We start from the raw sequence: 21,337 nt of genomic DNA on the forward strand, positions 1-21,337 counted from the left end.
TGGCATTAAAATGGTTAAATACAAGTTATCACTTTCATAGCCACATGCAGAGTTATCTAAGATGACGATCCCAACTGTGGTTCTTCACAGAGCAACATTGCTGCTTTGATTTAACAACTGGAACTGATAGGCTTAATAAATAACATTATAACATTAACACAAGGACACAGAGACTTTATTTTGAAAGATTCAAAGTCATAAAGCACAGTTATCCCTAATAGATGTGAGGCCTTTAAATATTTTGTGACAATAGGGGTCCTTGTCTGTTGCATGCTCCCACAAACATCCTGCAGTCCTCCTTGTCTTCCTTTACTAAAAATTTTACAAGGGAGTGCTTATTGGGAATCCTGGGTATGAGCCCTTTTGTTTTCTATCAATGTGCAAAAAAAATGTGAAAGCGTCCAACAGTTTCTAAGGCTCTTATGCTATAAAAGATAAGTCCAACTCAATCAAGAAAATAACATTAGGAAATGCTGTATATACTCAGCAGATTAGACAGCATCTGTAGAGAGCAAAACAGAGTTAATAGGCTGAAATTTCTGCTAGGAATTGGTCCCATATTAGAAACCCACACTCAACTGCAAAATTTAACATACTCATTGGTATAACTTTCTAAGAGGCAGCTTCCTAATTGGCCATCTCTGCACTCACTGCTTTATTAAGAAAAGGAGATGGATAACGTTTGTGACTCAACATGAAGGCCTAATCATAGAATAGAATCCCTACAGCGTTGGAACAGGTCCTTCGGCCCAACAAGTCCACAATGACCCTTGGAGCATCCCACCCAGACCCATCACTCCATAACCCACCTAAGCTACACATCCCTGAACACTACGGGCAATTTAGCATGGCCAATCCACCTAGCCTGCACATCTTTGGACTGTGGGAGGAAACTGGAGCACCCGGAGGAAATCCATGCAGACACAGGGAGAATGTGCAAACTCCACACAGACAGTCGCCCAGGGGTAGAATCGAACCCGTGTCCCTAGTACTGTGAGGCAGCAGTGCTAACCACTTTGCCACCGTGCCGCCTACAATGGTGTGAGGCAGGCAGCCTGACTGGGAAATAAATTGCTGAGGCAGAAAGGAAATTGCATGGTGCCTCAACAGGGAGGGAGCCTCAGATGTCCACAGAAAAATCTTCAAATAAAAAAGTCCAGCAGGACTCCATGTGTAGAGCAAACTCCAGCACAAGAGGAAGTACTGGCACGATTTTAGCCTTTCATCCCAGTGGGATCACTATTGGTTTTGACCGTCACTTTGTCTACTGCTGGGAGTCTGCTTCTGCTGCACTCAGTGGGAGGTGATGAGGGGGATGTAAGGGGTTAGTCCCTGGCAGGAAAATAGATCATAAAAGTGTCCGACAATTAGGAATTTAATTGTCCTATAGTCTGACTGTCCTTGTCGAGCAGAATGTCAATCTGACACTCAGCCCACCCAAGAAATTTCCTTGGTGACAGGGAATCGTATATTGGGGGACCATCCCTACACAGCTCCTCCAATTTTCTTGGCCCCCTGCCACTATCCCTCATCTCAAAGGGGCTGTGAAAATCAGCCCAAGTTTTCACATCTGTGACTTTTCATCAAAACCATCCAGCGCAATCAAGGTTTAAAGCAAAGACTAAAATCAATTATTTTTTTAAAAACTTGTTATTGGATCACTGCAATCTCTCTTGAAGTTTGTTTCAGTTGTAGTTTCCAAACTGTAGCACTTCACGAATAACAACTGATATTGGAACAGGCTCCAGCTCTCTTATTTAATTCTAAACTACTCTTGCTATATTTGGAGAAGAACTCATGGGTAGAGTTATTCAAATGGCCATTCATTCTCATTTTGATATATGACCTAGAAGACTCCAGTTCTAGATGAAGGACATTGGTAGCAACACAGGACAGGCAAAGAACCCACGCCAGAATTTAACCACAAAATTGTCAGTGTGCTGATATGATAGAAACAATAAGTACAGTTTCTCTAATTGATTTTAATGGGTGGGGTGGGAATGCATTTAAAACATAGATTAAAAGTGATGGTGGGTGGAATTACATAAGGTAATACTATTAGATCAAAAAAGTGAAGAGGCATCACTTGAAAATAATTAGGCCTGTCAAGTGAGCGTTATATCATTTCATTTGGAATTATAAATACTTTTATTCATACCATGCATATACTTTTACTAGCAATGGATATCATGCTCCTGCTGTAACAAATTTACCTCACATTGTGGTGAAACCTTCATCCCTTGACTTCCAGAAGATTTCATTTCCCCAGTAGAACATAAACTTGAGCATATACATAAAGCTTTTGGTTTCCAAACTTCTTCTCCCTGTTTACTCCCGTAAGACACTACATAATGTCATAGAATCCCTACAGCGTGGGAACAGGCCTTTCACCCCAACAAGTCCACACTGACCATCAGAGCAACCCTCCCAGACCCATCCCCCTATAATCTACTTAATCTACACATCCCTGAACACTACAGGCAATTTAGCATGCCCAATCCTAGCCTGCACATCTTTGGACTGTGGGAGGAAGCCACAGCACCCAGAGGAAACATGGTAAAAATTGCCAGACAATAGGAAACCTTCGCCAACTGACTGAGCACTACCTGCGAACAACTTCACTTCCTCCATGAATGCCTCAGGAACCAGGTACTGCCCGGCAGTGTGAAGTACAAACCTTCACTCAACATCCCACAGGCACACAAAATAGCTGAACAGAACGGACGCAGAATGCTATGAGCAATGATTAATGATGCCCATAACTGACTCCACAGGTACGAACAAGAAACTGCGTGCCAAAAATCACAGTATCTAAACTCAACAGACCAGCAGTGGACTACAACCCTAGAACAGGCCATCACCATCAATCAACACAAAACCAACACTAAGAAGAGACATGAACTACAGGAGAATCTCACCAAACTGATCCACCACAAAGACAAGGACAACAACAAGCCAGACACATGGATGAGAAACCTACCTAACAGGCAACTCACAGAAACTGAGAAAGATGTCCTATTATGCAGACTGAACTATAGCCACAAAGATGAGAACAGAACAGACTTCATGGCCGCTCTGGAGAATATATCAAAAGACAACAAACTCACGGATGAAACACAACAAGCCATCCGACAAACTATAATCCCCACACTACACAGAAGGAACAAAGGGGACAACCTGAACACAGCAGAGAGAAAAGCACTAGACAAACTCAGGAAAGACAAGAACATCATAATCCTACCAGTGGACAAAGGGCGCATGAACGTCATTACGAATAAACTAGACTACGTTAAGAAAGCACAGACGTTGCTTGCAGATACAACCACTTACCAACAGGTGGCGATAGACCCAAACTGCAGCTTGGTAATAGGATCACCTAGACACTGAAGTGACTAATGAATGCAGAGCAGATAACCAAGATAGACTTCAAGAGAATGAAACCAGAAGGCACAAACACCATCCACCCCGACCCCACTTCTATGGACTGCCTAAAGAACATAAACCATACATCCCTCTCTGACCCATTGTATCCCTACCAGGCACACCTTCACACGAACTGGCCAAGGACCTACAACAGAGATTGAAACACCTAGTAGACGGATCACCTAATTCTATCCACTCGACCCAAGATTTCCTCGATACCTTCAAGAACATAAAAATCAGCAACAACGAGATTATGGTATCCTTTGACATCACAGCTTTATTCACATCAATAGACATCCCACTAGCCAAAGAAACAATGGCCACATTACTAGAGGAAACAGCAACACAGACCAGCAACACCATCAGCAAGGACAACATACTTAAATTACCGGACCTCTGCCTCACCACACACTTCGTCTTTAATGGTCAAATATACAAACAGATCAACGGCACACCAATGGGGTCACCCATCTCAGGACTCATCACAGAAGCAGTCATGCAATGACTAGAACACACCACCCTCCCCCACATTCAACCTAAACTGTGGATCTGGAATGGAGATGACACATTTTTCATTATTAAATGCAACAAATTAAAAGAGACCCACTACCTCATCAACAGTGTATTCACAGGGATTAAATTCACATTTAACAGGGAGGCAATGGCCTAGTGGTATTATCACTAGACTGTTAACCCAGAGACCCAGATAATATTCTGGGGACCCAGGTTCGAATCCTGCCATGGCAGATAGTGGAAATTGAATTCAATAAAATATCTGGAATTAAGAATCTAATGACAACTGTAAATCCATTGTCGCTTGTCGGAAAAACCCATCTGGTTCACTAAAGTCCTTTAGGGAAGGAAACTGCCATCCTTACCTGATCTGGCCTACATGTGACCCCAGACCCACAACAATGTGGTTGACTCTTAACTGCCCTAGTCAGCGACGCCCTCATCCCATGAATGAATTAAAAAAAAAACAAGGGAAGAAGAAACCAACACTCAACTTCCATTTCTGGATGTTAAGGTAGAATGACTGACAAACAGGGAGTTCTAAACTTCAGTATACAGAAAAGTAACTCCTACGGATCAAATCCACAACTTCCACAGCAACCACCCCAATGTCCACAAACAAAGCTGCATTAGGACACTATTTAAACAGGCCAGGACACACTGCAACACTCCAGGATGAAGAAGAATACTTATACAAGATCCTCGTCTTAAATGGATATCCCCGCAACTTCATCCACAGGTGCCTATATAACAGACAACAACAGGAGGACACAGTACGACCTAACACACTTACCACATTTCCCTAGAAACATGTCGGAACTGACAACAAGACTGCTAAAGACCACTAGGAATCGTGGTGGCCCACAAGCCCACAGCCACTCTATGACAAACACGTACGAGGATTAAAGACCCCATTCCCACAACATGCAGAACGAATGTAGTTTACAAAATACAATGCAACGACTGCCACAAACATTACATTGGAAAGACAGGAAGGAAACTAGCCACCAGAACATACAAACATCAGCTAGCAGAAAAGTGGCACGATGAACTCTCCTTAATATCTGTACACTCAGACAATGAAGGCCATCAGTTTAACTGGGACAAAGTAAACATAGTAGACCAAGTCAAATATAGACACGCACGGGAATTCCTAGAGGCATGGTTCTCAACCCATACTTCAATCAACAAACATATAGAATTGCACCCCATATATAAACCTATATAGATCAAAACCGGAAATGACAGTACTCACCATAATGGACCGGACAATAGAAATTCCAAGCCGAGTATAATAACATCGCTTCTTCGGAGACTCCACTGATGATGTCACCTAGCATGGTGACGAAACGTCTGATCAAAAACAAGCCAGCTCGGCAAGCAAGTCAACAACCTCATCCACAACCCAACCTACAGATTTTTGCCAATACTTTAAACTTTTCCTTCATGATTTGTTCATCTCCCGAATGCTTAAACTTTTTTCGAACTAGTCTTCTCCAGTTACCTGCACTGAAATTCTTTGCCTTATCTTTCAAACTGTTTTACTTTCTCCTAGTTTCAAATGAGAACTTAATAGAGTCAAAATTATACTGACATAGAACAGAGTAGAGCACGAGTAGTATCAAATATCCAGCTACAAACTCTCAATTATAGCAAAGAGCATAAGAATCAAATTTAATCTAAAAAGAACAGATATTACTGTTTTAGAATTAACACACTAGGAAGCATTGCATAGGTAACATTATAAACCAAAATAAAGGAAAATAAACCACTTCTAAAATGGTTAACAATTTATTCCAATATTGCTTATCAATCATGTTTGATTTATTTCTGGTTTCACATTGTTTCGTAGGTTGTATCCTATTATTTAACAACTCTAACAGACATTTAATAAATAATTAATTCCAACATAGTGAATCTTAGCAGAGAAAAATTTCAATGACATAATTCACATGGCATATTGATGATACTGTTCCAATCGTGAAGCAACTGATGTGCCATGATGGTGAAATTATGACCTGTTTACACAAATTCTAAGAATTTTCATTGTTAATTCTATAAAAGAGGGAGTGCAAAATCTCACCAGTGTTCTCACAACTCTATGAATCAGTGTCAAGTCTGCATCAATTTCAGGATGAGCTGGTTTCTTCCTATAACTGAACTTCAACCTGCTGCATTTTAATTTCCTTAAGCTGTCAGTCAGTAATACTAGATCCAATAATACTCCTGATATCTGTTTCTTTTGCTTTAATGGAATATAACATTCCATTGTGAAACCTCTGTATTCTCTTATTTGTCATTTGTGTAGATTTAATACATTTAACCTGGTTCCAAACATTGTAGCTCTTTCATGTAATAGAGTCATCTCTGCTAAGTGCTCTTTAGGAAAATGTGATATAATGCAGTTCAGTTTTAAGTGCTAGGCGGATTATTTCTGGTAAATTCAAAATGCTGTGATGGAAATTCACTATTCTTGCTTAACACAAGGTAATATTATACTTTTAAGAATAAAATGGTATAGATTTTGCAAATCTATCCACGTATTCTGTGAGCAAAGAAAAAGCACTGCAGAAAAGCGAAAGGTGTTTGCCTTTTTAAAAGGTATCCATCCAGTACAGTTATCATTACTGCCATGTTTGATATGTTTAAATGTTGCAGACATTTTTTAAATATGAAATTATGAGGCCGAGTTTATTGGTGAAAAATCTGTCAAGAACTATAAAAAGTCATTGATTGAGCAACAGAGAATGAATTGCAATTCTAGCAAGATGGCAAATCAGTAGCCAACTGTCTACTGGAATCACTAATAGGAGACTCTCCCACTAAAATGAAAAACAAAGGGAGGTTTCAGATCTCGTAGTATTGTGAAAGCTATTTTATGATCTCAACGATTCCTGTTGGTGTGGATTTGAGCAGAATATAACAAATGATAGTTATAACTCAGCATGAGTATCAACAAAGATCTAATAGATGCTACTCATTAAATGTAATTTCAGCAGCACTATTTTCTATCCAACATGGATATAAAAGGTTGCGATATTAATTTAAATTCTAACTGTCATCTCAAGCACACCTCGAGCTGCAGGGAGGCAGTGCAGTCCTCCATATACATTCCCATGACAACCACACATTAATACTCTGCTGCCCAAATCGCAGTTTCCCCTAAATCCATTCAGTCTGAATCCATGTTAAAGCTGTTTGCTGGATGGGTGACTTCATAGCTTGATATCTATTTGATTTTTTTTTCCAAATTTCACATCTCTAATCAGGATAGAAGATATTTATATAATCAAGTCAATGTAACTATTACAATTACACATGCTCGGTATGGATAGGTGGTGTATTTAATTTATATAAACACTGTTTAATTGCCTTTTACATTATATAAAGAAAAAGCTATCTGGCAATCATAGAAAGATATAAAGGGTTGGTTCACTCAGTTGTCAAGATGGCTAGTGTGTATAATTCAGAATAACATCAACATCTCATGTTTGTCATTCCTGCTGGGGTAGACTTGTGACACGGCACAGGTCTTGGAGGACAATGACAGACCATCACTGAAAAGGCAAAAAAAAGAACCAAGAGAACAGCTCATAATGAAGCATCTCCAGATAATGAGTCAAAGACCTTTCTTGAGACAGGGCACAAATGATGTATTAAGCAATGGTTCTTAAGGAGCTAATGTTCATTTTGCATTCAGCTCTACCCAATCCAATGACATCACAGTCTTTGGGTGAAGGCATTTGAGACCTGCATGAATTTCAGTCAGGAATACATATATTCTGCGTGTCCTGATAATCCAATGCAACTGTGCCTAGCCCAATAAGTTATCTTGTTACGTATGACAAATGCCTCTTCTAATTAGACTCACCAGCGGCCAATTCCCTGCCACTGATAACTAGACTGGCCCTAAACCCAGTATACAGAAAGGAGGATTTATGATGGTGATTTACACAAAGCAGAATTCCATACGGTGGTCAGTGCAGGTACACACTTCATTTAATCTTTACTTTTGAGCCTGAATGCACATCTTAACCTCAACTTCCTTAAGAGGGCAGTCAGAGTCCCATAAGTTCCAAGAGAACAATTGATCGAGAAACAGAGACAACAAGGTGCAGGGCTGGCTGAACACAGCAGGCCAAGCAGCATCATAGGAGCAGAGAGGCTGACGTTTCGGGCCTAGACCCTTCATCAGAAACAAATTGTTTTAAACCCATCGGTCAAAGAACTACTGATAAAGGATATCATTGAACTTCCTGGATTCATGCAGACCAATAAATAAGAAATAAGCTATTGAGGTCATGTTTGGCATAAAGGAAACTTTTCATATGACCAAGGTGAAATGGTGGCCAGCAACTCAAGAGAGACTCAGTCAAATTAGAAAGAACAAAAGAGTGGCTACAATACCACCCATACCACAACTAGGGACACAATTGAGCAAACTATAGGGTTGCTGAAATGTGGTTGCATAGCTTGGAATGATCAAGGGGGCTCTCAGGGTAGTCCAGCAAAATGTGCCCTATCATCCTGACTTGCTGTGCTCTGCACAACTGGAGCAGACAATGAGATAGTTTGCTGGACGCTGAGGAACTGGGAGATCAGGAGCTGTCTTCTGAGGAGGGCAGTGAGGACATTGGGGAGGAGAAGACTCTCCTTCTGCATGACAGAACTGACTAGCATTGAGTGCTACAAGGCAGACAGGACCATATTGACATCTGGTTTCAGTAAATGAGAGCTGGATGCAGTAGACCATTGTGGAATGTAAAATTGCCACTGGTTAAGATTTCAGCCTGTGATTTGCATGGGGGAGTGACCTGCAGCCTCTATTCAATTTGATTTTATTTGCTTTTGCTAATTGGAAATAAAAGCTTATTTTTGGAATTGTCCAATAGCTTGACTGCATGTGATGTTCCCCTACTGGACAATGACAAGCTGAGGATCTACAGTTACCACTGGGGACAGAGAAACTGTAAGCTACAGAGGATGTTCAGATTGGATGTAGCTGAGGGCAGGTAAATAGTGTGGCCTAGTTGTTAAACTGCGACTAAGGTCTGAGAATGTGTGAGGGAATGTCAGCCACGACCTATGTGCTGTGAGCAGAGTGGCTTTGCAGCTGCTGTACCGTTACATTGCTAGTGAAAGGCAACACCAAACTGAAAATACTTGTCCAGGTGCAGAGTGACCTTTCAAAGATGACAGATATCTAGTGAGTGGAAACACATGTGGCAAGGTGGAGATGGATTCAGATGTGAGAGCCACCATAGCATGACAGGAGGTAGTTATTGAGGCAAATCTGATAAGATACGAATGAAATCTACTAGGTCTCACACTGAGAAGTACTTAAAAACTTGAATATATCTCTCATTTGGACAACAAAATGCAAGATTCAGCCCAATGTGATCCCTACAGACATACTTGACAGATAATCCTGACAATTTGAAACTTGAAAAAGTGGGAGAAAATCATTTCTAAGGATAGTAATTTTAAACAAGGGCACTATGAAATTTCATGATGGGAGTGTAGATGTCCTTTATGTTAATACAGTTAGTGACTTTTACATACGGTCACAAAATTAAGTTCTGTACGTGCTGATAACCCTGTTATTGCTGGCCTGCCCATATCCACCTCATTAAATATTTGCACTTTCCAAGCACACTTTCTGGAGCTGTATGTGTATCGATGTATAAATGTAAGGAACGAGTGACACATTATACCCCATTTATTTGTTTTGCTATGGGTTGTATCATTGACTTTTAATGATCCACGTGCATATTCTGACTGATGACAAGTTCATGCTTGCTCTAGCATTGATTTTAACAGCGAGTATGTGTTTGCTTTTTTTTTCTCCTTTGGGCATATGATGCTGATAGTAGCAAAGCCTGACTGTTTGACTTTGTAAATGTGATACAATGTGAAAAGCCTGATTGTTGTCCAGTTGAAGATTTTTCCATTCTAAGTGTTCGCCTTGGTCTCTCTGGCTGTAAACTCTATGTCCTTGCCTGACTTATGACGGTCTTTAGTGCACTCCCTGTTGATGCTTGTACACTGTGTACACTGTTTAATTGGTTGCATCTTAATGTAGCCTCTGGGCACACTTGTGGAACCAGATCTCCTATATCAGCAAACCAATGTTTTTTTTAAATTGGATAATTCGCAATGATCATGGAATGCAACATTGGGTTAAATAGGATTGTCAGATGGTCAGGGTGGGTAGTGAGGTCAGGTTGGAGGGTAATTGGATGTGGTCATATTCAGGTGGTTGGAGGTTACTTGTGGGGTCAGGTGGGGTAATTGAGAGTCAGTTCTGCAGTTACACACGTGTTAGATCAGGTTTTACCATGTAATATTTACTGCATAAAGACAATGAGCCGCTTTAACCAATCAGATTTAAGTGCAAAATATTATTAAAATCATCCACTGAAAGTGAGAAAAAGATTGAGAAAGAGCTTGATTAAAAAGACAAAGGTACAGAAAAGGGTAGAAACAAAAATTACAACACTAATTAACATCTGAAGTAATAAGACCTAACACAAAATAAATTCTCTGCAGCGGTGAAATTGACGGCAGTAATTATTTGTTCTAAGTTAGGGTGCGTCACAAAGATGTCTCTGTGCAGACCTTCTACATCCTTCAAATTCCACACATTAAATTTAAAACTGGTGCAAGAGAATGCTGTTAATCATAATGGTAAACTCACTCACTCCTGAATGTACTAGCACTAACTCTTTCAGCTTTTTTTGTGTGAAACTACTGAACAAGTTCATGTCATTGCGACCTATCACTTTACAAGCAAGCATGCTCATGAGCAAACAACCAGGGGATGTAGAGCATGTGATCAGTTGTTGATGAATAATTCATCAGCTTATAGCATGTAGTGTGAAAGAGTTCCTGGTAGGTTTTTCGAAAGCAGTCTTTGCTAAATGATTAGACCCTAAGACCATAAGATAAGATATAGGAGCAAAATTAGGCCATTTGGTTTTGCCATTCGATCATGGCTGTTATATCCCCAACCCAATTCTCCTGCCTTCTTCCTGTAACCTTTGATACCTTTACTAATCAAGAACCTATCTGTCTTAAATATACACAATGACTTGGCCTCAACATTCCTCTGTAACAATGAGTTCCACAGATTCACCACCATCTGGCTGAAGACATTCCTTCTGATCTCACTTCTAAAGGGTCACTCCTTTGAGGCTGTGCCCTCGGGTCCCACTCTTTCCTGCTAGTGGAAACATCTTCTCTGCATCCAATCTATCCACGTCTCTCGTTATTCTTCAAGCTTCAGTAAAATCCTCCCTCATCCTTCTAAATTTCATCAGGTATAGACCCAGAGTTCTCAACCGCTCCTCATATGATAAGCTCTTCATTCCTGGGATCATTCTTGTGAGCCTCCTCTGGATCCCCTTCAATGACTGCATATCTTTCCTTAGTTACAGGCCCAAACTACTCAATATTCCAAATGGGGTCTGCCTTGATCCTTACAAGCCTTAGGTCTTTATTCTAGCCATCTAAAAATTCTGTTTCTTTACTCTAGCCACTAAAAATGAACACTAATGTTGCATTTGCCTTCCTAACTACCACATGAATTTGATCTTAACCTTAAGGGAGTCCTGAACTAGGTCTCCCAAGTCCCTTTGTGCTTCAGATTTCCAAAGCCTTCCCCCATTTAGAAAATATAGTCTATGCCTCCATTCTTCCAACCAATGGGTACAACCTCACACTTGCCCTCATAGGTAGCAGATTGATTATCAATTTGCCCACTCTCCTAGCCTGTCCAAGTCCTTCTTCAGACTTCCTGCTTCCTAAACACTACCTGTCCCTCCAACCTACCTGTGTGTCATCTGCAAATATAGCAACAATGCCCTCAGTTCCTTCATCCAGGTCATTAATGTATAACGTGAATAGCTGTGGTTCCAATAATGACCCCTGCAGAACCCCACTGGTCACCTTGCCCTTAACACATATCTTGGCAAAGACTTTCTGGAAATCCAAATAGATCATGACCATTGACTCTCCTTCGTCTGACTCGGTCATTACCTCCTCTAAGATTATTGTCAGACATGAACTTTCCTTGATGAAACTGTGCTGACTCAGCCCGATTTTACTATGCACTTCCAAGTACTCCACAACCACATCCTCAATGGACTCTAAAATCTGAACATGAGACCAAGCTCAGGCTAACTAGCCTATAATTTCCCTTGTTCTGCTTCACTTCCTTCTTAAACAGCAGCATTACATCAGCCCTTTTCCTGTCCTCTGGAATGCTCCCTGACTCTAGTGATTCCTGAAAGATCACCACTAATGCCTCCACAATCTCCTCAGCTATCTCCCTCAGGACAATGGGGTGTAGTCCATCCGGTCCAGGTGACTTATTCACATTCAGATCTTTCAGTTTGTCCTCCTTCTCCTCAGCGGTGGCCACTAAACTCATCTTTGCTCTCTGACTCTCAAAGTTCTGGTATGCTGTTGGTATTCTTTCACATGACAACTGATTCAGTTCCCCTGTCATTTCTTTGTTCCCCATTACACTTCTCCAGCCTGATTTGAGTGCTCAAGTGTCCACTCTTGCCTCTCACTTTTTGTAAAAGGTCAGAAAATAATCTTCCAAATCTTCTTTTACATTACTAGCTAACTTACCCTCATATTTCATCATTTCCCTCCTCATTTTTTTTTTTAAATTTGCCCTCTGCTGATTTTTAAAGGCTTTCTAATCCTCTGGCTTCCTACTAATCTTCACCACATTGTATGCTTTTTCTTTTGCTTGCATGCTGTCTCCAACTTTCCTTGTCAGCCACAGTTGCCTCATCCTCCCTTTAGTATGATTCTTCTTCATTGGGATGAATTTCTGCTGTGCCACCCGAATTACCCCCAGAAATTCCTGCCACTGCTGCTGTACTGTCTTCCCTGCTATGCTCCCTATCCAATAAACTCTGGCCAGGTCCTCCCTCATGTCTTTGTAGTTACCTTTACTCATTATAATACTGTTACATCTGTTTCAAGCTTCTCCCTCTCAAACTAAAGGGTGAGTTCTATTATATTATGGTCACTGGTCCCTAGGGGGTTCCTTCACCTTAAGCTCCCTAATCAAGTCTGCCTCATTACACATCATCAAATCCAGAATTGGCTGTTTTCTAGTGAGCTGTACCACAAGCTACTCAAAAAAATTCTTATAGACATTCCACAAATTCTTTTTTTGGTGGTCCACTACCAACCTGATTTTCTCAGTCCCCCAGCATATTGAAGTTCCCCATGATTATTGTAATAGTGTATTTTTTACACCCTTTTCTACTGATTCATTTTCTGCCCAACATCCTGACTACTGTTCAGAGGTCTGTATATAACTCCCAATTTGGTCATTTTTCCTTTGCGGTTCCTCAACTCTACCCACAGATTCTACTCCTTCTGACCCTATATTGCTTCTTGCTATCAATTTATTGTCATTTCTTAATAAGGCAATCCTGCATTTTTGCCCATCGGTGTCTCCTTGCGAGAGCTTCAGAGTGCTAGGAGTAAAATATCACCAATGACTTATCTTGGTCCATTCACATCCACGTTACAATCAAGAAAGGACACCAATGCCTTTACTTCCTCAGAAGGCTAAGGAAATTCAATGTGTCCGCAATGACTCTTACCAATTTTTATAGACACACCATAGAAAGCATCCTATCTGGATGCTTCACAGCTTGGTATGGCAACTGCTCTGCCCAAGATTGCAAGAAATCACAGAGAGTTATGAATGCAGATCAGTCCACTATGAAAACCAGCCTTCCAACCAATGACTCCGTATATACTTCCTGCTGCTTTGGGAAAACAGCCAACATAATTAAAGACCCCTCCTACCCCAGTTCTATTCTCTTCTACCCTCTTCTATCATGCAAAAGATACAAACGTTTGAAAACATGTACCAACAGATTCGAGAACGGCTTCTTCCGCCGCTGTTATCAGACTTATGAACAGACCTCTCATTTTTAGAGTTGATCTTTCTCTGCATCTTGTCTGTAGCTGTAACACTATATTCTGCATTCTGTTCTATTACCTTGATATACTTGTGTAAGATATGGTTTGTCCGATTAGCACCCAAAACAATACTTTTCACTGTATCTCAGTCCGTGACAATAATACATCAAATCAAAATCAATAGATCACATATCCTTGGATATTTAGTTCCAAGCCCTCATCCCCTTGCAGGCCCTGTGTCCACAACATTGTACCTGCCAATTTCAGTCTGCGCTTTAATCTCATTTACCTTGTTTCATATACTGCATAGATTTAAGGACAACACTCTTAGTCCCACATTGACGGTCCCCTTTCTCATAATTGTCCCCTTATCTGCTGTGCCTGAAGTTAGATTTCTGACCCTTTCCATACTCTCTGTCGTATTACTTGTTCTGGAAACTTTAATAACCTCTGCTGAGCCCTCCCCCCTCTAATTAGTTTAAATCCCTTGATCTCAAATTATCTTGATTCGTACCATCGGTTCATCTACTTTATTCCAAATGCTTCATGCATTAAAATACAAAGCCTTTAAGTTTGTTCTATTATTGTGTTTCCAGATACTTCTGTGGTTCCTTGGTGCATATCCATCCCTTCTTTTTGTTTTCTAGTAACAATCAACCTCATCACTACTCATCAATCCTACCTTTGATGTTATAACTTTCCATACAGCTGAACCCACCCCACCACTATTTATTTTAAAGCCCTATCTACAGCCCTAGTTATGTGATTCACTAGGACTCTGATCTCAGCATGTTTCAGGTGGAACCCATCCCATTGGAACAGCTCCCCTTTTCCCCCAGTATCGAAGCCAATATCCCATGAATTCAAACTCATTTCTCCCACACCAATCTTTGAGTTACACATTTAACTAATTAATCTTTTCGATCCTGTGCCAGTTATCTTGTGGCTCAGGTAGTAATCCAGAGATTATTTGGTTTTTGGTTCAGCTTTTTAAATATAGCCCCTAGCTGCTCACATTCCCTCAGCAGAACCTCTTGGCAGTGGCAGCGTGGAGAAGAGGACTCATGCCTGGTCACCAGGCTAATGGCAGAGCACTTAGGAAGAACTGTAAAGTTGAACACTTTGTCTTTATTTCTTTATTTTTCTGCCTTTATATTCTACGTTTTGGTTTATATATGTGTTTTAAGGTGGTGCTGGAGAGTGGCAACACTGCAAAATACAGTGAAAAGTATTGTAACAAAATACACATGACAATAAATGAAACAAATCAAATCAAATTCTCTTTCCACCAAACTGTCAGTACCTACATGAACCACAACAACTAGATCGTTCCCCTCCCACTCCAAGTTCTTCTACAACCCAAATGAGGCATCCGAATCCCCGCATCTGGCAGATATCACAGCTTTCGGGACTCTCGATCCTGGCCACAAAGAACAGTGTTTACTCCCCTGAGGATACTTCTCCACCATTGCGACTACATTTCTTTTCTCTTTATCCCTCTCGAATGGATCCCTTTATCATGATGCAATGGTCAGTTTACTCATCATCCCTTCAACTCCCACTCTCATTCACATGGCAGCAAGAATCTCAAATCTGTTAGACAAGCTCAAGGCCTGAGGCTCCTTCCACAATACCTCCTGGATCCCTTTACCTGCCTCATTCACAGTCACACCTTCCTGTCCCTGAGCACTGACTGAATTTGAGGTAGTTAATCTAAGGGGGATCACAACCTTATGAAACACAAAGTCCAGGTAACTCTCTCCCTCCTTGATGTGCCGCAGTTTTTGAAGCTCAGACTCCAACTCATCAACTCTGAGCTTGAGTTTCTCATGCAACCAACACTTGCTACAGATGTTAAGTAAATCTCTTTGCTGTACAATTCTGTAATATAGCTTCAAATAAACAGAGCTTACATTTGGTTTATCAGCCCTGGTCTGAAATTGGTAATTTTGTGTTAGATAAACAGAGAGCCACAACATGATAACAGCAGTGGTGCATCTTCAACGGTGACGATATGAAGACGACATGAAAAAAATTTTATGGAATGCAGTACAAAGTCTGTACAGTCATTCAAAACTCTGGGAGGCTGATTCCCCCTACAGACAGTTCTTTACCCAACAGTGAGATAACTGATTTGTTTGATCCTGGATCAGCAAGGAATCCAACACTCAATTTTGATTCCTACTGTAAAAGCAGTAGGAGTACTGAACCATGCTTGGGTGCTTTTGCCACACAATGAAAAGAAGCAGGGAGGGAAAAAAAAGGAAACAGCTGAAAATAGAGTAAGGGAAAGAAAACAAAGCAGCCAAGTTGCTGGATTTCCCTTCAGCACAAAAAGGCTTCAAGAAGCTGTCCAGATCACAGGTTTCATCTCAAATTAGGCTTTTTTTAAAAAAGGATGGAACCAGACACAAAAAGATACAAGCAGTGAAAATAAAGAGAGCCATTGAAAATGTTGGTTTGTACAAAGTCAACTCTTCAAATCTCTCTGTGCAGCATCAGAAAGAACCTATCAAAGAATGGATTTGTGCAAAAGAGAACTTCAGAATTCATCATTTGGAGCTGATATCTTACAGTCAACGGCCACAAGAACCTAGGGAAGCGAGGGAGGAGATTGCAGAGCCTTTGGCTTTGATCTTTATGTCGTCATTGTCTACAGGAATAGTGCCAGAAGACTGGAGGATAGCAAATGTTGTCCCCTTGTTCAAGAAGGGGAGTAGAGACAACCCTGGTAATAATAGACCAGTGAGCCTTACTTCGGTTGTGGGTAAAGTGTTGGAAAGGATTATAAGAGATAGGATTTATAATCATCTAGAAAGGAATAATTTGATTAGGGATAGTCAACACGGTTTTGTGAAGGGTAGGTCGTGCCTCACAAACCTTATTGAGTTCTTTGAGAAGGTGACCAAACAGGTGGATGAGGGTAAAGCGGTTGAAGTGGTGTATATGGATTTCAGTAAAGCATTTGATAAGGTTCCCCACGGTAGGCTATTGCAGAAAATACGGAGGCATGGGATTGAGGGTGATTTAGCGGTTTGGATCAGAAATTGGCTAGCTGTAAGAAGACAGAGGGTGGTGGTTGATGGGAAATGTTCATCCTGGAGTTCAGTTACTAGTGGTGTACCTCAAGGGTCTGTTTTGGGGCCACTGCTGTTTGTCATTTTTATAAATGACATGGATGAGGGCGTAGAAGGATGGGTTAGTAAATTTGCAGATGACACTAAAGTCGGTGGAGTGGTGGATAGTGCGGATGGATGTTGCAGGTTACAGAGGGACATAGATAAGCTGCAGAGCTGGGCTGAGAGGTGGCAAATGGAGTTTAATGTGGAAAAGTGTGAGGTGATTCACTTTGGAAGGAGTAACAGGAATACAGAGTACTGGGCTAATGGTAAGATTCTTGGTAGTGTGGATGAGCAGAGAGATCTCGGTGTCCATGTGCATAGATCCCTGAAAGTTGCCACCCAGGTTGATGGGGTTGTTACGAAGGCGTACAGTGTGTTAGGTTTTATTGGTAGAGGGATTGAGTTTCGGAGCCATGAGGTCATGTTGCAGCTGTACAAAACTCTGGTGCGGCCGCACTTGGCGTATTGCGTACAGTTCTGGTCGCCGCATTATAGGAAGGATGTGGAAGCATTGGAAAGGGTGCAGAGGAGATTTACCAGGATGTTGCCTGGTATGGAGGGAAGGTCTTATGAGGAAAGGCTGAGGGACTTGAGGCTGTTTTTGTTAGAGAGAAGAAGTTTAAGAGGTGACTTAATAGAGACATACAAGATGATCAGAGAATTAGATAGGGTGGACAGCGAGAGCCTTTCTCCTTGGATGGTGATGGCTAGCACGAGGGGACATAGCTTTAAATTGAGGGGTGATAGATATGGGACAGTTGTCAGAAGTAGGTTCTTTACTCAGAGAGTAGTAAGGGCATGGAATGCCCTGCCTGCAACAGTAGCAGACTCGCCAACTTTAAGGGCATTTAAATGGTCATTGGATAAACATATGGATGATAATGGAATAGCGTAGGTTAAATGGGCTTCAGATTGGTTTCACAGGTCGGCGCAACATCGAGGGCCGAAGGGCCTGTACTGCGCTGTAATGTTCTATGTTCTATGTTCTATCGATTTGTCAGCAGGTGCCGTGACAAAGGCAACATATCCAATTTCTTAGAAACCGAACTGTGTGAATGGATACAGAACTAATTATCACTTAAACACTGATCAACGTTTTCAAAAAACATATCTCTGAGAAAAAGGATCACAATATCGACATGTTGCTAAAAGATGGCAGAAAATATAGACCCATTTGAAATGCACATCTGCCTTAGGTCTAGCTACCAGTAACCAGGATGCAGAAGGTAAACAAGCTGTGGTGGAAGTGCAATCTTTCACACCTATCAGGATAATGAACTAATCCTATCTTGTCAGCACAGATACCTTTTGATCACGGAATGTCTCCCATGACCCAATGGGGCTCCCCAATTACCTCTTAACCATTCACCGACTGAACGCAACTTACCGCACCCACCTCACCCATTCGTCCAATTATCCTGTTACTCAATAATTAAATGTTTTATACCAAAACACCCTATATGTTGTGATGCGTCATTCATTCTTTTTACAATACTTCAGCATCTGAATGAACATTCTTGACTCCATGTACTTGTGGCCACAGTGATAAGGTTTTAAAATATTTCAAGCACTGAATGGCTGTTCACAAGGCTGTAGAGTTGTTACAGATCTTGCAAATCATTTGGTTTTTTTATTGTATATATCTTCCTATAAGTTTAAGAGCCTTTTTTCTTGCAACTACCTGCTGCTGAAATTCTCATCCATGCCTTTGTTACTTCTAGACTTGAGTACAATGACACACAACAGCAGGGAAGTTATTCCCAGTGTCCTGACCAATGTGTATCCCTCAATTAACATTAAAAAAATGGATTACCTGGCCACTATCACATTGCTTCTTATTGGAGTTAATTGTGAGCAATTAATTGACTGCCAAGATCTCTACATTTCAAAATATATCATTGAATGTAATGCACATTGGGATGTCCAGTGATTATGAATGACACTATACAAATGTACTTTAAGTCCTTCATTTCTTTCTTTCAACTCTTTCACCCTCTGCAAACTTCTTAACATCTAACATTCTGCTGCCCTGTCCTAACTCACACACAAGTCCTGACTACCCTTGTCTGCAATGCTCACTTTTCTACATTGGTGCCTGGTTAAGGATTGTTTAGATCTTAAAATTATCGTCTGTGTTTGTGAAGATTAAGTTCAGCTATGAAGCATTTCAATAAAACAGCTCACCATCTTGCTGCACTCTAAATGCTATTGTGTATGATACCAGGGGTTTGGCTAAGCTCATGCAGCTCTACCACAGTATGACCAGTGCCTGCAGGGAAGGAGAAAGAGGACGAAATGGGGCAAAAAACAAAATTATTTTCAAAAGGTTGTATAATAGTGAACAAAGTGTGTCTTGAAAGGATTTGTAATATTGCAATAACCACAATGTGAAAAGTAAAAAGCGCCATCCATTGTCAGCTAGTATTTGCATCTGAAGTAAATACAGTGAATGTCAGCAAATTTTATTTAACAAACATGATTTTAGGAAGCAAAGTATGGACTCTATTATACATGTTGTAATACACTCTGAACTGTAACTTTCAAAATATTGATTATTCGATTTGTAATAAAATTGTAAAAATTCTGTTAAACGGATCTATAACAATGTTCAATTGCTATCCAAAGATTTGAATCTCATGTTTCTTAAGTGATTATGGAAGATAGTCATAAGCATTTTAATACACTGTGGTCAGTTTGCCAAAGATTTTTTTTTTAGTGCCACAAGGACCATTTTTTGAAGGCTAATGATTAACTCCCATTATATTACTGAATGGGATACTTTTTTCACTGACAGCTGCTGATATCCAGACACACTTGGAACTAGGACAAGCCAGCATAGTTTCAGGAAGGTTGCCTCTCCTGCCTAATTCTGTAATGTGTCCAGAAATAACAAAGGTTTCTGTTCGCTACCTCAGAGCACGGTTCAAGAACATAGTAGATCCTTGAAACAATGTAGCTTCCCGAACATCTCAATAAATGACAGGAACATTTACAACAGTCAGCAGTACAAGACATGTCCCTAGGGAATACCTGAAAAAGAAACAGTATAACACTCTCAGGCTCAGGTTTTGCCATAGGTAGAGGTGAGGTCTGAAAACAGTTACCCAGACAGTATGTGGCAGTATGGTCATAGCAGGAAACCGCCTTGAAGCCACACAGTCCATATTGCTGAGGGGGCAGACAAAAGGTCAGCAGAAATGACAATTGGGCAAAATGAATCACATTTGCTTGAATGCACAACATGGATATGTTTTAGAGAAGGCTAAGACCCTATTTATACTCAGGCCTTTAACCTATGAGACTATCCCAGACCAGGCATCTCAGTGAATAAGGTGGCACTGACGATTTGCTCAATACTTCCTCAGGCCTTGCTTGTAAACATTATGAGGACCAGATTAGCATGTTATTATATACCATTGATAGCACTACTGATGAACTTCTTGCCCAGCAATTGACTGTGCTAGGTGGAATAGGTGCAGCCAGGAACGAAGAAAGATTTAACATCATTTAACAGACCACAGTGACTACAGGATCCTGTAATACAAGTTTTTCCCAATCTGGAATCCTGGATGAGGCACTAGCTGATCTTTCACAGTTCAGAGATGATCTCACATTATCCAAGACCGTCCAAATAGCATGCCAAAATCTCATCTCTCGGGAGACAGTGAATTTCCCTGGAAGTCAGATCTGTCCAGTTTGTTAACCACAAGCCAGTTAGTCCACATGAAAATTAAAAAGAATGGGAGGAAGGCATGCTTGCTATGATTGTTTTTTGTTCACGGATGTCATCAGCATGCATGTAGAAACTAATGCAGGGAGAGGTTTTAGGGGAGGATGCAAACAATTACGAAGAAGGGTTAATTATATTTGTCAAAGGATATCATTTGTTAAAGCTGTAACATTGATTTGGATCAACATTTCAGTTTTGGAGTTCAAGGAGAGAAAGTATGATTGTCCCTGCAATCTGTTTCAGGGACAAAAACAGAAGCTGCTGGAAAAGCTCAGCTGGTCTGGCAGCATCTGTGAAAAAAATAATCAGAGTTAACATTTCACGTCTGGTGACCCTTCCTCAGAACTGATCGTAGCTGGGAAAACGTCAGTTTATATGCAGAAAATAGGAAGGGGGATGGGGTAGGGATAAACATTAGGATAGAGCCCAAAGAGAGATGAGCCGTTAGATTAACAAAGGAGTTGATAATGATCTGGCTAGGAGGGTGAATAGTTGTTAATGGGGACTATTAGTGACTAACAATACATAGTGTGTAATGGCACGCTACGTGATAACAAGGCCTAGTGTGTGGGGTTGGAGCAAGGACATGGGA

The sequence above is a fragment of the Rhincodon typus genome, chromosome 6 (assembly GCF_021869965.1).
Source record: "Rhincodon typus isolate 14 chromosome 6, sRhiTyp1.1, whole genome shotgun sequence".
NCBI lineage: Eukaryota > Metazoa > Chordata > Chondrichthyes > Orectolobiformes > Rhincodontidae > Rhincodon > Rhincodon typus.